Raw genomic sequence first — 21490 nt, 5'->3', positions numbered from 1 at the left:
TGCCACCTGTGCAGCCGTGGGCAAGCTGCATAGTCCCAAGGAGCCCAGTTGCCCCCCAGCTGGCAGTTGCAGACAAGGAAGGGGCTGGCTTGTACAGCTGTGGCAAGCTGAGCAGGTCCTAGCCAGCTAGGGAGGACTAGCCTCGGAGGGAGGCAATGGTAAACCCCCTCTGAATATCGCTTACCATTAACATCCTATTCATAGGGTAGCCATAAGTTGGGATCAACTTGAAGGCAGTCCATTAATACAAGGGGGGGGGCTAACTCTCTTTGATGCGGCATCTGCTTTAGGGAAAGCTAAGGTGCAGCTTAACTGCCAGGCTCACAGACTGTTACATAGACAGCAGGCTGTAACTTCTACCCTGAACAGAGCAAATTTGTCACATGACCATTACACAAAGACTACTGCTGACCTTAGATCTCTGATACACACACACACACACACACACACGTAGCTTTGATTAACAAAACAGAGGTTTTTATTGTTCTACCAAAACGTTTCAGCTTCCGCCTTCATCAGCTGCCAACATACAAATGCTGTTACCAAGGTGGCAGTTATAGAGCTTTGAGGATGGGATGCTCAGAGGGGCTTCATTGGCAGAAGCTAAGTAGTGGTGGTACTGTCCTCCAGGTTCAGGCCATGTGGTGCCAATGTGCCCAGAGAGTAAATCCAAAACTTCTCCCTTTTAGTCAATGCTGCTGGATCCGTTGACATCTCTATCGCTGTTATAGAAAAGTCCAACAGACTGTGACCATCCATGTTGAAATATTTTGCAACTGGTTGCTCCACTTTTTTTTGTTAAGATGGCTGATTTGTGGTTTCTGAGGCATGTGCGTAGGTCACTTGTAGTTTTACCTACATATTGGATATGACATCCTGGTCTTTTGCATTTGATGACATAAATTATATTGCAGGACCTGCAGGTGATGATCTGTTTGATGTAATAGGTCCTGCCTGTCCTAGGCTTGTAAAAGTAGCCGCCTCCCCGAGGTACACACAGGTGATACAGCGTTTGGAGTGACAAGGATGAGACCCGGGATTGGTGACAGGTGGATTAAGCACATATATATATATACACATGGATATATCAAATAATGGTTTATAGCCATTGTGGAAAAGCTAACCTACCAAATTCATTTATTCATGGGACAATCATGGGACAGGCTCATTTTTCTCTCTCAGTGTGGCACGACTTTATTCTTGATACAAATGCAGCAAAGAGCTCTGCAACACTTCACCCCACCATGGTACATACACATTTGGAATAATGACTAAGAAAGACAAAACGCGACATGTATTTCTCAGTAGAAATGAGCTGGGGTCTCCAGATCCAATAATATCTTGCAAGGATGATGTAAGGATTCTCCCTGGATTTCCTGTTACACCTTTTAAGGAAATTAATGATGATTCAGTTACCTTTTGGCCAATATCCTTAAGTGTTTCTGCATGAGACCTGGTAGACGTGCACAAAGGTATTTGGTGTGTTTTGGAATTTGTTTTTGTTATTAATGTTTATTTTAACATTAATATTAATGTTCATTTTAAACACACACCCCTTGGGTTGTTTTGAGGAAGATACTGATATAAAACATGTCAATGTGACCCATGTGAGGACAGTAGCATATAAGTGAGAACACTGGGTTCGCTTTTCCCTAGAACAGGGAATGAGAATGTGTAGGTATGTAGGTTCTTTACCAGGAATGGGGAACTTGTGGCCCTTCAGATGTTGAGCTTCAGCTCTCATCAGACACAGTCAGCATTGCCAGTGGTCAGGGATGATTGGAGGAGGTGAAGTCCCACAACATCTGGAGGGTTGCAGGCTCCCCATCCCTGCCCAAGATAGATTCTACGCATGTATGAAAGGTGGAAAAGTCTTAATGCCTGTCTCCAAAATGACACCAATGATGGAACGATTGGGTCCATTTTTCATCAATATAAATGAAGGGGCCCAGATGTTCAAGGCCACAATGACACCAATGATGGAAAGGTCTGCTCCCATCTGTCACCAGTTTAAACAGAAGTGTCCAGATGTTGAAGGTCACAATGACACCAGTGATGGAAAGATCTGGTCCTATCTGGCATAGTATAAAAGGAAGTGTTCAAACTTTCAAGGTCACAGTGATGGAAAGAGCTGGCCCCATCTGTCATCAGTATACACAGATTTGTCCAGATGTTAAAGTTCACAATGACATCAATGATGGAAAGATTGGCTCCCATCTGTCATCAGTTTCAACAAAAGTGTCCAGAAGTTCAGGGTCATAATTACATCAGTGATGGAAAGATCTGGTTCTGTCCGTCATCAGTGTAAAAGGAAGTGTCCAAACATTTGAGGTCACAATGGCACCACTGATGGAAAGATCTGGTCCAATCTTTCATCACAATAAACAGAAGTGTCCAGATGTTCAAGGTCACAATGACACCAATGACGGAAAGAGCTGTATAAAAGGCAGTGTCCAGATGTTCAAGGTCACTTCTGCTTGATAACCCGTTTAGCCAACACCAAACATAGTTATCAGAGTTTGCCCTGCAATGGTTGTTCTCCTTCCTTGCCGTAGTTGTTGTTGCCTCAGCTTCTTCCCCTGGTGCTTTTATGGAAGACGTTTTGAGTCAACCCATGGGGAAGTGTCAGACGTTTTCCCGATAATATCATTTCCACTACACACCTTTGTAAGGGGAAATTCTCTTGCTGGCTGGTTGGGTCTGACATTCCTCGACATCTTAGTGCTGCCTGCAAATGGATGGCTTTGAAAAGCAAAAGCAAAGGCTGCCTCCGGGAGAGAAACTGGTGTTGTAGTGCCTTTGTAATTGCAAGACACAGGAACAGAATATATAAAAGCTGTGTAACTACTGCAAGGGGAAGTGCTCTGACAGGCAACATTAGTCTTGTCTCAGCCAGCTATAAAGAACAATTTCCCTACATGACAACCTTGGGCCCAGGAGACTAAGTGGGAGAGGGGATGCCTTTTACTGGGTCAGCTTCCTTCCTATAAAAAGAAGCATTTTCCACTGCTCTTCCCCGCTTGTATTCTCTGGGGCAGCAGTGCTTCAAAATGCATGAAACTTCTTACGATATTAACAGTAGATTGCAGCAGGTTCAGGTGTTGCTAAATCAAAGCTATTTTTTTTTTAAAAAAGAAGCAGCATGGAATTCAGCACCAGCAAACTTAAGGGACCTCTCATTCCCAAACATGCAAATTCAGTGTATCTTGTACAGGGATGGGGAACCTGTCCCTCCAGATGCTGTTGGACTCCAATTCCCGTTAGCCTGACTCACCATGACCAATGATTAGGAGACATAGCTCAGCAACATCTGGAGGACTGTAGGTTCCTTGGCCCCTGATTATAGTGGGATGAATCATGATGGGAATGGTATGAATTCTAGGCTGGGGTTAGGGGAAATAGCATGGCATACACTAGTCTGCACTGCTTCCAGTCCATGGAAGGCAGGTGGTGAAGGAGGTGGTGGTACATCACCTGCTTAAGAGGACCTCCTTGGACCCAGAATGTTCAACTATTGCCCAGTGGCAAATATTCCATTTTTGGGCAAAGTGCCTGAGAGGGTGGTGGCGATCCAGCTTGAAGCATGCTTGGAGGAAACGGATTACTTGGCTCTGTTCCAGTCTGGCTTCAGGCCTGGCTATGGCACTGAAATTGCATTGGTCACACTGGCTGATGATACCTGTTGGGAGAGAGATCAAGGGAGTGTGATCCTGCTCGTTCTCCTTATTCTCTTGATGGCTTTTGATACAGTTGGCCATGGTATCCTTTTGGAGCATCTCAGGGAAGTGGGGGTTGGGGGCACTGTGCTTCAGTGGTTCCACTCATACCTCCAGGGCCTCTTCCACAAAGTAGTTATGGGAGCCGACTGTTCAGCACCATAAGGGCTGTTCTGTGGTGTTCTGCAAGGATCCATCCTGTCCCCCATGCTATATAACCTATATGAAGCCGCTGGGAACGCTCATCAGGAAATCTGGAGTGAGGTGTCAATATGCAGGTGACACCCAACTCTATCTCTTTGTTTCACCTGAATTGGGAGAGGCAGTTGAGGTGCTGGACTGGTGCTTGGAGGCTGGATGTGGATCAATAAATTAAGGCCAAATCCAAATCCTGAAAAGACAGAGGTGTTGTGTGTCCAGAGTTCTCATGTCTGGGAGGTGAGGAGATGACCTGTTCTGGACAAGGGTGAACTCCCCTGGAAGGAGCAGGTCTGCAGCTTGGGGGTACGCCTGGATCCAATATTGTCACTGAAGGCTCCAGCGGCCTCAATGGCTGGGTGTGACCTTTTCCAGCTCTGACTGGTTTGCCAGCTTCGGCCCCTTTTGGACAGAGATGACTTGGCCACAGTACTGCATGCTCTGATTACTTTCAGATTTGATATTGCAATGTGGGGCTGCCTTTAAAAATGTCTCAGAAACTTCAACTGGTCCAAAATGCAGTGGCCATATTACTCGCTTGGGGTCCCTTTAGGTCTCATATAACCCCTATTTTTAAAAAAAGCTGTTTTGGTTGCTAGTTTGTTTTTGGACCCAATTCAAGGTGCTCATGCTAGTGTTTAAAGCCCTAAACGACTGAGGTTCCAAATATTGGAAAGACTGCCTCCTTCCCTGCTGACCTTCTCAGGTGTTGAGATCAGCAGAGGAGGCCCTTTTGGTAGCTCCATCACCCTCAGAAGCTCGGGGTGGTGGTGGCCTGGGAGTGGGCATTCTCTGTGGTGGCCCACAACTTCTGTCATACCTATGTAAGGATCATCAATACCTTGGCACAGTCATTAACCAAAATGGAGACAATAGTCAAGAAATTAGAAGAAGGCTAGGATTGGGGAGAGCAGCTATGAGAGAACTAGAAAAGGTCCTCAAATGCAAAGATGTATCACTGAACACCAAAGTCAGGATCATTCAGACCATGGTATTCCCGATCTCTATGTATGGATGTGAAAGTTGAACAGAGAAAAAAGCGGGTAAGAGAAAAATCAACTCATTTGAAATGTGGTGTTGGAGGAGAGCTTTGTGCATACCATGGACCACAAAAAAGACAAACAATTGGGTGTTAGAACATATTAAACCAGAACTATAACTAGAAGCTAAAAAGATGAAACTAAGGTTATCATACTTTGGACACATAAGGAGAAGACATGATTCATTAGAAAAGGCAATAATGCTGGGAAAAACAGAAAAATGTAAATGTACTGCCTTCAAGTCGATTCCTATGAATAGGGTTTTCATGGTAAGTGGTATTCAGAGGTGGTTTTACCATTGCCTTCCTCTGAGGCTGAGAGGCAGCGACTGGCCCAAGGTCACCCAGTGAGCCTCATGGCTGTGTGGGGATTCAAACCCTGGTCTCCCAGGTTGTAGTTCAACACTCTAGCCACTACACCACACTGGAAGAGAGTAGAAAAAGAGGAAGGCCAAACAAGGGATGGTTTGATTCCATAAAGGAAGCCACAGACCTGAACTTACAAGATCTGAACAGGGTGGTTTATAACAGATGCTATTGGAGGTCGCTGATTCATACAGTCGCCATAAGTCGTAACCGACTTGAAGGCACACAGCAACAACAATACCTATGTACATAAAACTGCTAGCAGCGGAGTTCTGGAATGCACTCTCTGCTGAAATAGAAGAGGCTCCATCAGTATTGGCATTCTGCCGGCTTTTAAAGGCACACCTGTTACACAGGCATTTCCTTGATTTCTCAACCTGCCTCCTGTTTTCACAGCTGTGTTGTTTTCATGAATTGTTTTATTGCACATTTTATCTATTTATGTATTAGATTTATATCCCGCCCGTAGGAGCCCAGGATGGCAAACGAAAGCACTAAAAACACTCGAAACAACATCAAAACAGGTTTTAAAATATATTACAACAAAACATCCTTAAAAATATAGAAAAACATAACATCTTTAAAAACATCCTTTTTTAAAAGAAACTTTAAAAACATCTTTTTAAAATAAGAACATCTTAAAAAGCAATTCCAACACAGACACAGACTAGGATAAGGCCACTAGTTAAAAGGCTTGTTGAAAGGGGAAGGTCTTCGGTAGGCACCAAAAAGATAACAGAGATGGTGCCTGTCTAATATTTAAGGGGAGGGAGTTCCAAAGGGTAGGTGCCATCCATAATTATGAATATTTATACATTAATGTTTGAATGGGATTGATTATTGTGTCTTTTAATTATGGATGCTTACATTTTAATGTTTGTGTAGTGTTTTCTTACTTTGTAAATGGCTTAGAAGCCTATTTTGGCATTAAACAGCATATAAATAAACAACAACACCTGCCTGGACCTGAGATCTTCTTTGGGGGCCCTTCTTCAGGTTCCCCTGCCTACTAACATGAGGCAGTCAGTTAACTGGGGAGAGGCCTTTCTGGTGGTGGTTCCCTGTTGCTAGAATGCCTCCCCAAAAAGGCTAGTTTGGCACCTATCCTAGGATCTTTTAGACACCAGGAGAAGACTCTCTTGTTCTCCCAGGCCTTTTAATCAGAGCCCACCAATGCAGCCTATTTGCATTTTCCACGAAAGGTGTAAGTCATTACAGGCCAGACTTTTCAAACTCAGGGCCATTTCACATCATCAGAGCCAGGTTTGCAACTGGATTCCCAGCTTGCCAATGGCTGTACCTGTACGAGACTTTAAATTCGGCTTTACACATTCACACGTCCTGTCTGTGCAGCCTGATCTTGGGCCCGTTTCGTCATTACCCTCACTGTGCTGTGTTCTTGGCCTATCAGCCTGACCCCATCTATGCCAATTTAGAAGCAACTTCATTCATAGAAATCTAGGAAGCTGCCTTATGCTGGGTCAGTCCATTGGCCTATCTAGCTCAGTGGTGCTTACACTCACTGGCAGCGGCTCGCCGGGATTCCAGATTGGGCTCTTTTCCAGCCCTACCTGGCAGGGATTGAACCTGGGACTTTCTGCATGCAAAGCAGATGTTCTACCACTGAGCTGTGAACCTTAACGAATTCAGACGTCAGTTTGATGCTGCTAGCTTTTGAAAATGTAGGCTGATTATTTTATATTGTCTTTGAAAATCCAGGGCCACTGTGAACGCCAGTTGCACAACAAAATGAGAAGCGGGTCATGGGTTGCATCGTCACTGAGGATGCAGCAAGATTTACTAACGTAATAAAGCCGGCTCGCCCTCCCTGCCCCACCAGCTCAGTTGTTTACTCAACTTATTTTGCTCATTACCATAAAAGAAAAAGTCAAGGTGATCCAATCAGTGCAATAATGCAAAGATGACAAGCTAGCAATTTACCGTGGTCTGGCTTCCCCCCTCCACTTCTTTTTATCTCAGACATAAAAAGAATCTCATAAAAAATGTGCCATGCACTCAAATGCAATTTATTCTCTTAAAATGTTCTCCCAAGGTGGTATTGTCAAATTATGGTTTCGGAAAGCCCTCGGAATACTATTAGGTGGAGAAGCTGCCTTTCTGCACAACTTCTAAAGCACGTGTGGGAACCTTTGGCGCTCCAGATGTTGCTGAACTACAACTCCCATCTTCCCTGGCATTGGCTTGCTGGATTCTCCCGCACTCTTCCCTCCTGCTGTTTCCAGCACATGGATTAAGATCATAAGAACATAAGAAGAGCCTGCTGGATCAGGCCAGGGGCCCATCTGGTGCAGCATCCTGTTCTCACAATGGCCAACCAGATGCCTTATGGGAAGCCCACAAGGAGGACCTCAGCACAAGAGCATCCTCTTCTCCTGCGGTTTCCAGCAACCGGTATTTGGAAGTATACTATGATGGCACAGCATAGCCATCATGGGTAGCAGCCACGGATAGCCTTATTCTCCATGACTTTGTCTAACATTCTTCTAAAGTCATCCAAGTTGGTGGCCTAGATCTTCTGGGAGCAAATTCCACAGTTTAACTATGCACTGTGTGAAGAAGGACTTCCTTTTCTCTGTCCTGAACCTTCCACCATTCAGCTTCACTCTTAGTTCCGGTAACAAGAAGGAGAAAATTTTCACCCAGGGATGGGGAACCTGTGGCCTTCTAGATGCTGTTGGGCTTCAGCTCCCATCCACCCCAGCCAGCATGGCCAATGGTCAAGGATGATGGGAGTTGTAGTCCAACCACGTCTGGAGGGCCACAGGTTCCCCAGCCCTGCCTTAACAGCTTTTCTACTGTGTGACACCTTTATTCAACAGGCAACATGCAGTCTGTCTGTCTGTCCATAGCGCTTCCCAAATATTGATGCGGATGTGTTGCTGCAGAGCTGTTAGCGAATGATTGAGGGTTCTACGCAATATGCAAAAATTGCTTTAGATGAGAATCTCATGGAATGAATTGCTACGTGGCATTAAAAAGTCAAAGCAAGACTTTCATTGCTGATACACACACAGAGAGAGACAGACAGAGACAGAAAGAGAGTTTTGAAACCAACAAACAGAACTTCACCCAAGATTCCTGTGGATCCCTATAAGGATTCCTTTAATCACCTAAAAATGTATACAAGTAATTGCGATTAACAAAAGAGAGGTTTTTATTTTATTAGCAAAATGTTTTGGCTTCCGCCACTGTCAGCTGCTAACATACAAATGCTGTTATCAAGATGGCTGACGAAGGTGGAAGCCAAAACATTTTGCTAGTAAAATAAAAACCTTTGGTTTGTTAATCACAATTTAAAATATATATATATACACACATATATATAAAGTGGATCACACTGACAGTTCCTTTTCAAATGCATTCTAGTTTTTATCAAATGTGCCTCACCTTGGAAATGAAGGCTGCAATTCTAAGCCCTCGGAAGCGTGTGCCATTCACATTAGCAGGGATTCCTTATGAGTAAACAGGGTTAGGCTTGGGATTAAAAAAAGACATAAAGTGCCCCATTGCCTTTAAGAAGATGCAAGTCGTTTAAATTTGTTTTTGTGTACCATTGTAACCCAAACCCAAAGGTGGTGTAAGGAGACTGAAGTCTGTCTGGAAGTAGCAGATGTGGATGTCTGGGCATGGGTGGGGAACCGCAGGCCTGCGAAGTCCAAATAGGTGTGTGTGCAGAAAGTAACCTCCTGTACACAATCCATTGCTCCCCCAAGTTTGCTTCTGGCCTTGCCCACTATCAGCGTGCGGCCCTTGGGAGGCTGCCCAGAAGCTAACATGGCCCTTGAACTGAAAAAGATTCTCATCCTTGTTCTAAACTCATCCATGTGCTCTTGCGGTCTATCTGTGGCTCTCAGGTATGGCAGCTAAATATGAACCTCCATGTTCAGAGGCAGTGCGCCACAGAATATACCGGTTTCTGAGGAGGGCTATTGCCCTCATGTCCTGTTTTTGGTCTTCCCAGAGGCATCTGATCAGCTACTTTTGCCAACCGGGTGCTGGGACATTGGCAATTTAATCCGAGAAGGGTGTTCTTATGCGCAGATGGGAGTGTGGCCCTCCATCTGACAAAGGTTCCCTGGACTGTCAGAGGAGGAGCCGCCCACCCAGTCCTCCAGAGCACCAGCACCAAAAGCTTTGGGTCTAGCCGAACAGCAACGGCAGGATGCATCTATGTAACCCAGAGCTGTCCGTCTACACACGAGTAAGAGGTCTGCTTGCGAGTTGGCAACCCTGGATGCTCCTTCAGTGCCAGTAAGGTTGTGGTTTAGGAGGCCAGGGGCTATAAGCCTCCTCCTACCATCACAGCCCTCTGCTTGAACCTATTGCCCTTGGACTGTTGCCTGGCTTTGGCTCTGGATCATGTTTGGACCCAGACCGATTCTCCGTGCTTGACCTTGGTTGGTTTGGAGCATGCTACCTCTGCAGTCCCATCCTCATTGCTGCATCCTTTGGGCAAGAACTTACATCTTCTGCAACTGGGACGCTAACCCCTGAAGGCATCCCCTGGGGTGTAATGATTATTCAGCCACCCAGAACTGTGGCCCAGCTTGGAGTGTTCCTTTGATGCTGGTTGCCCTGCCCACTCCTGCTGAGAAGCAGAGATTATGTGCTACTAGCCATGATGGGTGTGCTTTCTCTGCACGCTTGGAGGCATCATTCTGAATACCAGATGATAGAAACTGCAGGAGGGGGAGAGTGCTCTTGGGCTCAGATCCAGCTTACAGGCTTCCCACAGGCATCTGGCTGGCCACTGTGTGAACAGGATGGCAGGCTAGATGGGCTATTGGCCTGATCCAGCAGGGCTCTCCTTATGTTCTCATTATATGCATGCCTCATATGTCTGCTTTAATTATTCTTATTTTTTTAAAACAACAACTATGGAGAAAATTAAGAATCAAGAAACAATGACTCTTTCTTTGGTATAAATTAATAAAGGCATCATTAAGCAAAGCTATATTCTCAAAGGACGCCTAAGCAGCTGTGACAGGAAAAGGGAGTCGAAGGACTTAAAACAGCACGCAAAGTACACTGGCAAGCGTTATCTGGAAGGGCTGATTAAAGACGTAATTGCAGATGGAGATTTGGATTTTGAAAAAGGAGATCCTCTATCAAGACAGGCAGATAAAGCAATATTGGCTGACCTGGATCTTTAGTTCCTGCAACCATTTTTGAGTTGTGTGTGTGTGTTCTCCCCCCCCCCCCAGACAGACTGAAATCTCTTGGACTTTTGTTTTGAGGTAGATTTCAGGCTCTTTTTAAACCTCTGACTTAGACGTGGCAGATCTATGCTCTGGCAGGACAGCAATTAAAATGGGAATTGTTTCCAGCAACTGGTATTCAGTTATGCTGCCTGAGTGGGTTGCATCCAACTAAATCCTACTCAGAGTAGACAATTAAATTGATCAGCCTAAGTCACTCTTGTCCTTTACTTTTAATGTTTCAATATGGAGGTCCGATTTGAAGGAAGGCCATTTAAATCACTGATTTAAAATTACCATGATAAAGTACCACCTAAAGTCACTGGTTGAATTCAAGTGTCCCATATTGAAATCCATGTGTCTCCTGAAGCAGCATCCATTCCAAGTAGTTGCTATAATGATTAAAACATTGTTTTGCAAAGAAATGGCAATGCGGGAACATAATCCCAAACCTTTGGCCACGAAGCCCATGTGGCTTTTGTGCTGCATAATTACCTCTGCTCTGAGACTGAAGAGTGATGTCTGTTTGGCTCTGCTGGAACACACTGAAGGGTACTAAGTGAGATCATTTACTTGAAGGCTAATGCTATACATCCTACCCACCTGTGCTTTAGATGCATTTCAAAGACAAAGGCTCAATTCAGGCATCTCTCTAACCGTAGCTGAATTAATTCAGAAAAACTATGGGTTGTTTCCAAGGCTGCTGCTCCACTGGTGAAACCTCCTTCTGCTTGTGCAATGAAACTTCCCTTACCTCTCCTCTGCAGCCCCCTGTGCACCCTCAAAATCTGCTTTAGAGGGTTGGGGGACCCTCTGGAGCAGATTTTGAGGGTGCACAAGGAAAGGAGAATAAAGGAAAGTCCTGCTGTGCACACAGAACACTGCTTGTGCAGCACTGGATACAATCCCTAGTCTCTGGATGTGCCCATCATCCACCCTGGCTTCGCCCACTGCTGCCATGTGGCCCCCAACAGACTCCCCATGAGGAAATGTGGCCCCTCACAGGAAAAAAAAGGTTCTCTGCTCCTGACCTAAAGGTTTCTATATGAAGCATCTAAGTCAATCAAGGGGGACTGGATTCCTGGGCAGAGTTCATCCACCGCCACTTGCTCTTAAAACAGCAATAGAATTGCATGTTTATTTGGTAACGTAGGCTTACCTTCATGGCTTAACTTGGTGAAATTAAGAAGTGCCAGATTTTCAATTTATAAATATTTATGATAAGGACACAATTTTATCTTTAATTAGCCCAACTGTTAGGGACACTTCTAAAGTGAGAAATTTAATTCAGCGCTTCACACCAGATGCAGCTCTCGAAGCTCACGTTTTAGCTTAGAATGAATGGGATATTGAAATCAAATCAAAACAAACAGACACACACGTTGATCACATGGAACTGTAAAATAAAGTAACACCACACAAACCATTGGGGGGGTGGGAAATGAAAAGGCGGTTTCTAAGTGTGAATGAAGGAATGAAATGTAATACAATGGTTTCTAGACAGAAAGGATGTGCTGTTATCTTCTGAAACACAGAGTATTTCAGGAAAAGCAGAACAAAGCAATGCAAAAGCACCATTAGATTACTGAAATGTTCAGCTATAAGTTGGATCTCTAATTGGCCAGGGTCCTACTCCAAAGACTAATTCAGGAGAAGAAAACACAGATGAAAAATGATTTTCCCCCATATCTGGATCAAGGAGAAGGGGAACCTTTTTTCAAGCTGAGGGCCACACTCCCTTCTGGGCAACCTTCTGGGGGCCACATGTCAGTGGTGGGTGGGGCCAGAGACAAAAGTGGGTGGAGCAATGGATGCAAATGTTACCTTTGTACCATAGGCCAGTTTCTACACATACTCACCCCTCTATAGCCTCCATCTAAGACAGCATTATCCACATTTAAAGACACATCCCAACCAGCCAAAAACACTCAAGTAATGAGAAGCAGCGCCAGTAGGGGGCGTGGCCTGGATAAAATCTTGAGGGCCAGACAGGGAAGCTTTCACCCAGGCCTGCGGTTCTCTACCCTTGATGTAGACTAAGAGTATCATAGGGTCGGAAGGGACCTGGGAGGTAATCTAGTCCCACGCCCCTCTTCACCTCTGCCTTAGTGCAGGATCTGTATCCCTAAACCACTTAGCTATTGCCTAAAACAGTCCTGTTATTTCCATATAGCCCTCAATGTGTGTAGTGTTTTGTGGAGGAACAACATTATGACAAGGGGCCCTGCCCTGAGGAGCTTACAATTTAAACTTCATCACAAGGTAGACAACGGACAGCTAAGGAGGAAGACAGATAGACCGATGAAGGTAAGCAGAGGGAGAAGTATGCATTTAATTCAGGGACCCATGCTTGGGGTTACTTTCTGGGTCCCTCCAGATGTCCTTTTTTAAATTGTGCGTTCATGATTACTTGTGCTCGTGATGCTATCAGGATTTTTTTAAGAAATAATTTATTTCGATCAAAGATTAGTACATAAAAAACATGAGTAAACAAGATCATATAAAGTACATAAAACCATAAATGAGTAAAAAGTACAAAATTAAAATCAGTATAAAACTTCCTATATAAAGTCATTGTTTTCCGACACGCGATAGCAGCAGCACAGAAAGTAGCCACTCTTGCTGTAACTTGTGGACTCCTGTCTGCCAATAAGTGCATTAAGTAAAGCTCACTAGGCAAATTGGCGTAATAAAAGAGTGGCTGAGATCCCTATAAAAGGTACAGTACAATAAAAGGTGACCTACTTTCAGGGCCCCTCCAGATATCCTTTTTAAAATGGTCTATTCGTGATTATTTGTGCTCGTGATGCTATCAGGATGGTCACACGTAATCCAGCTTTCAATACTGTTTATGGCTGCAAATGTTCTTGGGCGGTCACACTGCTTCATCCTCAGTCAGTGCACATCCCGTAATTTCCTGCTGAACTCCAGTAACGTTTTACTGGAGCTTACCACAAACATTCTGGTTTATTTTTGCCCCGCTTTTGCCATGCTACACCCCTTCTGGAGAGCACTCCTATAGTGACAGCAGATTAAAGCAGGACAAAACCACCTCTAATGCACTGCTGATGTGTCAACAATGTGTTGCAAGATTCACCCGCAACAAATTGCCACCCTGGAGGGGCCCTCAGAGGAACGAGGAGCAAAGGACTGTGCCAAAGACCTTGCAGAAAATGTGAGATTTGAAGGGTATGGAAGAGATGGTACCACGTAGGTGCTAGTTCCAGACATGGACAGCATCCACAACATCTTAAGGGCCACCTGAGCCCTTATCGCCCAGTTTGATCGCTGAGATCATCTGGAGGGATGCTTCCAGTTGTACCCTTGTGTTCCTTAGGCCCGACTGGCCTCAATTAGAAGTTGGGCATTTAGTGTCGCCGGTCCCATGCTATGGGACACTCTTCCAGCACAGGTGGTGGCAGGCCATCCTAGCTTTTGACTTCCAGGGTTTCTTGTGAAGTCCTGTTTATGCCGACAGGCCTTTGCAGCTGTTTAATTTTTTTTTTTTTATTAGCCAGCCACCTTTAATCATGATCTGCATTTTTACTTTTAAAAAGGTGTTTTACGTTTTAACCACTGTACACAGCCCTGATATGTTATGATATGGTGGTACAGCAACACTTTTCTAAATAAATAAAATCAGTTGCTTGGTGAGGGATGATAGGATAGAGGTGGTACATAATTGCCCATTCACCGAGAAGGGAGATGGCTTCGTGGGAGCAAGACTGGAGAAGGGCCGTAGCTCATGTCGGAGAGCACCTGCCTTGAATGCAGAAGGTTCCAGGTTCAATTCCTGGCATCTCCAGACAGGGCTGGGAGAGAATCCCCTCTGAAATCCTGGAGAGCTGCTGCCAGTCTGGGCAGACGATATTGAGCTGGATGGACCAGCCTAGTACATCTCGTGTGAAGTACTAGTTGCCCGCTATTTGGCACTGGATAGGCCTCATCCTGAGTGCTGCATCCAGTTCTGGACACCACACTTTAAGAAGGATGCAGACAAACTGGGACAGGTTCAGAGGAAGGCAACAAGGATGATCAGGGGACTGGAAACAAAGCCCTGTGAGGAGAAACTGAAAGAACTGGGCATGTTTAGTCTCGAGAAGAGAAGACTCTTCAAGTACTTGGAAGGTTGCCACACAGAGGAGGGCTGGGATCTCTTCTCAGTCATCTCAGAGTGCAGGACATGGAATAATGGGCTAAAGTTACATGAAGCCAGATTTTGGCTGAACTTCAGCAAAATGTCCTGTTAGAGTGATACGGCAATGGAACCAATGGCCTAGGGAGGTGGTGGACTCTCCAACACTGGAGGCGCTCAAGAGGCAGCTAGACAGCCACCTGTAGGGTATGCTTTAACTTGGATCCTTGCATTGAGCAGGGAGTTGGACTTGATGGCCTTGTAGGCCCCTTCCATCTCTACTATTCTATGATTCTATGTGCAAATCTGTATGTGCCTCCAAGCTCCTGTGCATATATGAACCTACTAGGCTGGAGACACTATATGCAATGTGGTTAATGAGTAAAACCAATACGGTTTTGCATGGTTATAAAATAAAGACAATGACAATTTCTTTCAGCTGACTCCTGAGTAACTAAAATACCTAAAATTAAGCAGGGTATGAGCATCGAAACTATAACGAAAACCAACCACACTAGGGGTGCTGCCGCCATAACATAAGCAATTGCTCACATATCCGTGGAAATGCCAGCGTATGTTTTTCCCCCTCATTTAATGCTAATCAGTGGCTGACTGGAATCCAAAAAAACACACTTTTTGTTAAAAAATAAAATCAAACTCATAAATTCAAAGATTTAAGATATATATGCACAATTAACTTACAAAATCCACTGCCATGAGGTGACAGCTAATAGCTTAGATTGGGGAGGGGAAACCTTTCTCATCTTGAGGGCCACATTGACTTCCAGGCAGCTTTCTGAGGGCCACATGCGAGAGCTGGGTGGAGCCAAAGGCAAAAGTGGGTGGAGCAATGAATATAAATGTCACCTTTGTACTGTAGGCTAGCTTCTACACCCACTTGCACCCCTCTCTCTACCCTCCATCAAAAGAAGCATGCTCCGAGTGTACGGGACACATTCCAGCCAGGTACAACCACTCATGGAAGGTGCAAAGCAGGGCTGGCGATGGGTGTAGCCTAGGGCAAGGGGGCATGTCTAGGGAGGAGCCTGAAGTCCAGAGAGAGAGGCCTGAGGTCCACACAGAGAGTTCTGGAGGCTTGCACTTGCCCCCTAGGCCTTGAGGTCCCTCCCACCAACCCAGGGCTTCACATCACCTTTTTGTCTCTTAAATCAGTGCAGAACAGTGCAGAGTATCAGAAGAGCCTTCCCCAATAAGTAATAGCAGCAGGAATTCTTGGTATTAAAACTAGGGTGTTATAACCATTTCCCTGTTTTCAGCTGTGAAAGGCGGGTAGTGTAAACCTCCTGACATTCCACAGGTAAAAAGGGAAGGAGGCTTCACTGAGTTATTCCTCTCACAATGGATCTGGGTACGTTTATAACAGAATGGATCAAAAGCAGTTGTGCACTTGCACTGCACGTCCATGTGCATTTAGGACACATGCGCACAAGAACCAAGGCATGGGGTAAAATCTGGAGAATTTGAATTCTTGTGTGTGCATATCACTGGGGGGAGGGAGAGATAGCCAAAGAGGAGGGTGAAATTTCCCTCCCCTGCTTTTGCATTCCAAAAGGAGGCACAAACTCACTGGTGTTCCCCCAGGTCCTTCCACTGCCAACCTGCCATCTTTAAAGTCCCCAGAAACTGCTGCCCCCCCATCCTGAAACAATGCTGTGGCCAGTGGTGACAGGTGGCTTCATATCAATGGGTCAGTGGAATCTGCCCCAGGTTTTAGTCTGAAATTTCAAGGAGTTATCCAAGGTGCTGAACATATTTTGGGGAATAGGCTTAAGCACCTTGGAGAACTCTTTGAAAGTTCAGACTAAAACCTGGAGTGGATTCCACTGCTCCACTGACATGGGGACACCAGTGCTCTGGCAATATTTCAGGGGGTATCCATAGGGATGAGGGAGGGAGATACAGTTCTCTTCACTGGCAGTGGTTGGTTGAGATCAGGCCTGGGGAACCATGGGCCCTCCAGACATCGTTGGACTCCAACTCCCATCATTGTTGACCAATGACTGTGCTGGTGGGGATTGATGGGAGTTGGTGTCCGACATATGGAGGGCCAAAGGTTCCCCAGCCTTGTCTGAGATGACAGTGGGGGGGCACCCTTTTATCCTCAGAATGCCTGTCTGAATGATGCTGTGGTGGCCAGGCAGTATCATTCCAGGGAGCAGAGGGAGATACTGGGGTTTTTCAAAGATGGCAGCTGGTGGCACAAAGATCTGGGTGGAGGAGCACCGCCCAGTGTCATACTCTCCTGCTCTCAAAATGGACCCCACCCTATCAAAATCCCCCTGCCCCTCATTTCTGGTGGCCTCCAAACAGGGCAGCAGGCAACAGCAGGTAGGTGGTTCCAGCCCTAAAGTAACAATGTTTTGAAAAGGGAAATCCTGTGTTTCTCCAAAAGGCAAAAGAACATAAGAACATAAGAAGAGCCTGCTGGATCAGGCCAGTGGCCCATCTAGTCCAGCATCCTGTTCTCACAGTGGCCAACCAGGTGCCTGGGGGAAGCCCGCAAGCAGGACCCGAGTGCAAGAACACTCTCCCCTCCTGAGGCTTCCGGCAACTGGTTTTCAGAAGCATGCTGCCTCTGACTAGGGTGGCAGAGCACAGCCATCATGGCTAGTAGCCATTGATAGCCCTGTCCTCCATGAATTTGTCTAATCTTCTTTTAAAGCCGTCCAAGCTGGTGGCCATTACTGCGTCTTGTGGGAGCAAATTCCATAGTTTAACTATGCGCTGAGTAAAGAAGTACTTCCTTTTGTCTGTCCTGAATCTTCCAACATTCAGCTTCTTTGAATGTCCACCAGTTCTAGTATTATGAGAGAGGGAGAAGAACTTTTCTCTATCCACTTTCTCAATGCCATGCATAATTTTATACACTCCTATCATGTCTCCTCTGACCCGCCTTTTCTCTAAACAAAAAACCCCAAATGCTGCAACCTTTCCTCGTAAGGGAGTCACTCCATCCCCTTGATCATTCTGGTTGCCCTCTTCTGAACCTTTTCCAACTCTAGAATATCCTTTTTGAGATGAGGCGACCAGAACTGTACACAGTATTCCAAATGCGGCCGCACCATAGATTTATACAACGGCATTATGATATCGGCTGTTTTATTTTCAATACCTTTCCTAATTATCCCTAGCATGGAATTTGCCTTTTTCACAGCTGCCGCACACTGGGTCGACATTTTCATCGTGCTGTCCACTACAACCCCGAGGTCTCTCTCCTGGTCGGTCACCGCCAGTTCAGACCCCATGAGCGTATATGTGAAATTCAGATTTTTTGCTCCAATATGCATAATTTTACACTTGTTTATATTGAATTGCATTTGCCATTTTTCCGCCCATTCACTCAGTTTGGAGAGATCTTTTTGGAGCTCTTCACAATCCCTTTTTGTTTTAACAACCCTGAACAATTTAGTGTCGTCAGCAAACTTGGCCACTTCACTGCTCACTCCTAATTCTAGGTCATTAATGAACAAGTTGAAAAGTACAGGTCCCAATACCGATCCTTGAGGGACTCCACTTTCTACAGCCCTCCATTGGGAGAACTGTCCGTTTATTCCTACTCTCTGCTTTCTGCTTCTTAACCAATTCCTTATCCACAAGAGGACCTCTCCTCTTATTCCATGACTGCTAAGCTTCCTCAGAAGTCTTTGGTGAGGTATCTTGTCAAACGCTTTTTGAAAGTCTAAGTACACTATGTCCACTGGATCACCTCTATCTATATGCTTGTTGACACTCTCAAAGAATTCTAATAGGTTACTGAGACAGGACTTTCCCTTGCAGAAGCCATGCTGGCTCTGCTTCAGCAAGGCTTGTTCTTCTATGTGCTTAGTTAATCTAGCTTTAATAATACTTTCTACCAGTTTTCCAGGGACAGAAGTTAAGCTAACTGGCCTGTAATTTCCGGGATCCCCTCTGGATCCCTTTTTGAAGATTGGCATTACATTTGCCACTTTCCAGTCCTCAGGCACGGAGGAGGACCCGAGGGACAAGTTACATATTTTAGTTAGCAGATCAGCAATTTCACCTTTGAGTTCTTTGAGAACTCTCGGGTGGATGCCATCCGGGCCCGGTGATTTGTCAGTTTTTATATTGTCCATTAAGCCTAGAACTCTCTCATTACCACTATTTGTCTCAGTTCCTCAGAATCCCTTCCTGCAAATGTTAGTTCAGGTTCAGGGATCTGCCCTATATCTTCCACTGTGAAGACAGATGCAAAGAATTCATTTAGCTTCTCTGCAATCTCCTTATCGTTCTTTAGTACACCTTTGACTCCCTTATCATCCAAGGGTCCAATCGCCTCCCTAGATGGTCTCCTGCTTTGAATGTATTTATAGAATTTTTTGTTGTTGGTTTTTATGTTCTTAGCAATGTGCTCCTCAAATTCTTTTTTAGCATCCCTTATTGTCTTCTTGCATTTCTTTTGCCAGAGTTTGTGTTCTTTTTTATTTTCTTCATTCGGACAAGACTTCCATTTTCTGAAGGAAGACTTTTTGCCTCTAAGAGCTTCCTTGACTTTGCTCGTTAACCATGCTGGCATCTTCTTGGCCCTGGCGGTACCTTTTCTGATCTGCGGTATGCACTCCAGTTGAGCTTCTAATATAGTGTTTTTAAACAACTTCCAAGCATTTTCGAGTAATGTGACCCTCTGGACTTTGTTTTTCAGCTTTCTTTTTACCAATCCCCTCATTTTTGTGAAGTTTCCTCTTTTGAAGTCAAATGTGACCGTGTTGGATTTTCTTGGCAATTGGCCATTTACATGTATGTTTAATTTAATAGCACTGTGGTCACTGCTCCCAATCGGTTCAACAACACTTACATCTCGCACCAGGTCCCGGTCCCCACTGAGGATTAAGTCCAGGGTTGCCATCCCTCTGGTCGGTTCCATGACCAACTGGTCTAGGGAATAGTCATTTAGAATATCTAGAAACTTTGCTTCTTTGTCATGACTGGAACACATATGCGGCCAGTCTATGTCTGGGTAGTTGAAGTCACCCATTACTACCACATTTCCTAGTTTGGATGCTTCCTCAATTTCATATCTCATCTCAAGGTCTCCCTGAGCATTTTGATCAGGGGGACAATAGATCGTTCCTAGTATTAAGTCCCTCCTGGAGCACGGTATCACCACCCACAACGATTCTGTAGAGGAGTCTGCCTCTTTTGGGGTTTCGAGCTTGCTGGATTCAATGCCTTCTTTCACGTATAGAGCGACTCCGCCACCAATACGTCCTTCCCTGTCCTTCCGATATAGTTTACATCCAGGGATAACCGTATCCCACTGGTTTTCTCCATTCCACCAGGTCTCCGTTAAGAAACGGACAACATACAGGTTTACCGCTGACAAATCACAAAAAAAGTGACCGTTCCTGGCAAAGAGAGAAAACTGGAGTGTATGAAGCAAGCAGGTGTCCCTCGTCTTGGAAATTTAATTATGAGGGATCAATATTTTTCATGCAGGCAAGTAGTAAGGATATTGAGGCAAGTGAAACAATGGCGGGGGGGGAGAACATCTGGGCAGATAGCTTGCCTGGAAATAATTACTGTTTGCCTCGTAGAAGCATTCTATACAAAAAGCACTTGTAGAAGCAAGCCTTTCATGTCCCCAGTGACTCAAAATGGCAATTCCCTTTGAACAAACCTCTAGCTACTAGGGATGTGCTTTTTTGAAATTCAGATAGGTTCTTATCTTGTGTGTGCATCCTTCACTGGATGTCTTCAAGCAGAGGCTGGACAGCTATCTGCGGGAGATGCTCTAGCTGTGGATTTCCTGCTGTGAGCAGGGGGTTGGACTCGATGGCCTACAAGGCCCCTTCCAACTCTATGATTCTATGATTCTATGAGGGCTGTAGCTCAGTGGCAGGGCAGCTGTCTCGCATCCAGAAGGTCCCCAGTTCAATCCCCGGCATCTCCAGGACAGCTAGGAATACCCTTTGTCTGAAACCCTGGAGCTGCTGCCTGTTTGTGTAGACAATACTAGTTAGATGGACCAATGGTCTGACTCAGTACGAGGCAGCTGCGTATGTCCCCCCATAGTACCCTTGCCATTGGAATTGGGCCTTTGATGTGGCGGCACCTACCCTTTGGAACTTCCTCCCATAACACACTGGACAGCCGCCATCTTGACTCTCTTTGCAGTGCCTATCGAAGACCTTCCATTTCAAACAAACCCTTTAAATGGAGATTTTTATCCCCGTTTTATGGGACTTGACACTGTGTGTGTATATTAAAAATGATAGGTGTTTTTATTATTAAATTGCTTCAGGATGTTTTATGGGAAACTATTCCTAAATGAAGTAACAGCAGTAGCAACAACGAAGGAAGCTGGCTTAGACGTGGTCCAACCGGTTGTCTGACACACAGGAGGCTGAAGCATCTCTGAGCCGCTGCCAGTTAGTGCAGGCAATACTGAGCCAGACTGAGGGTCTGACTCGGTAGAAAACAGCTTCCTATGTTCCTGAGATGCTTTGGCTCTGAAAAACTAAATCTAGCAAAAACTTTCCTTGGAATATTTTGAATGAGACTACTTGGGTTACAAGAGCCAGCATGGCATAGTGTTCAGAGTGTTGGACTAGGACCTGGGAGACCAGGGTTCGAATCCCCACACTGCCATGAAGCTCACAGGGTGACCTTCGGACAGTCACTGCCTCTCAGCCCCAGAGGAAGGCAATGGTAAACCCCCTCTGAATACCGCTTACCATGAAAACCCTATTCACAGGGTCGCCATAAGTCGGAATCGACTTGAAGGCAGTCCAGTCCATTTTCAAGCATGATTACATGGGAGTCAATTCCATTGTACTCA

The 21490-nt window shown here is 45.3% G+C and overlaps 1 protein-coding gene across 1 annotated transcript in view; it reads right to left on the bottom strand.

Annotated features, from left to right (window-relative positions):
• Positions 1-21490, bottom strand: part of CPPED1 (calcineurin like phosphoesterase domain containing 1) — an 84003-nt gene that overhangs the window by 11361 nt on the left and 51152 nt on the right. The window lies entirely within an intron of this gene.

The sequence above is a fragment of the Rhineura floridana genome, chromosome 17, assembly GCF_030035675.1.
Source record: "Rhineura floridana isolate rRhiFlo1 chromosome 17, rRhiFlo1.hap2, whole genome shotgun sequence".
NCBI classification, from domain to species: Eukaryota; Metazoa; Chordata; class Lepidosauria; order Squamata; family Rhineuridae; genus Rhineura; species Rhineura floridana.
This window is presented reverse-complemented; position numbering and strand designations above follow the sequence as displayed.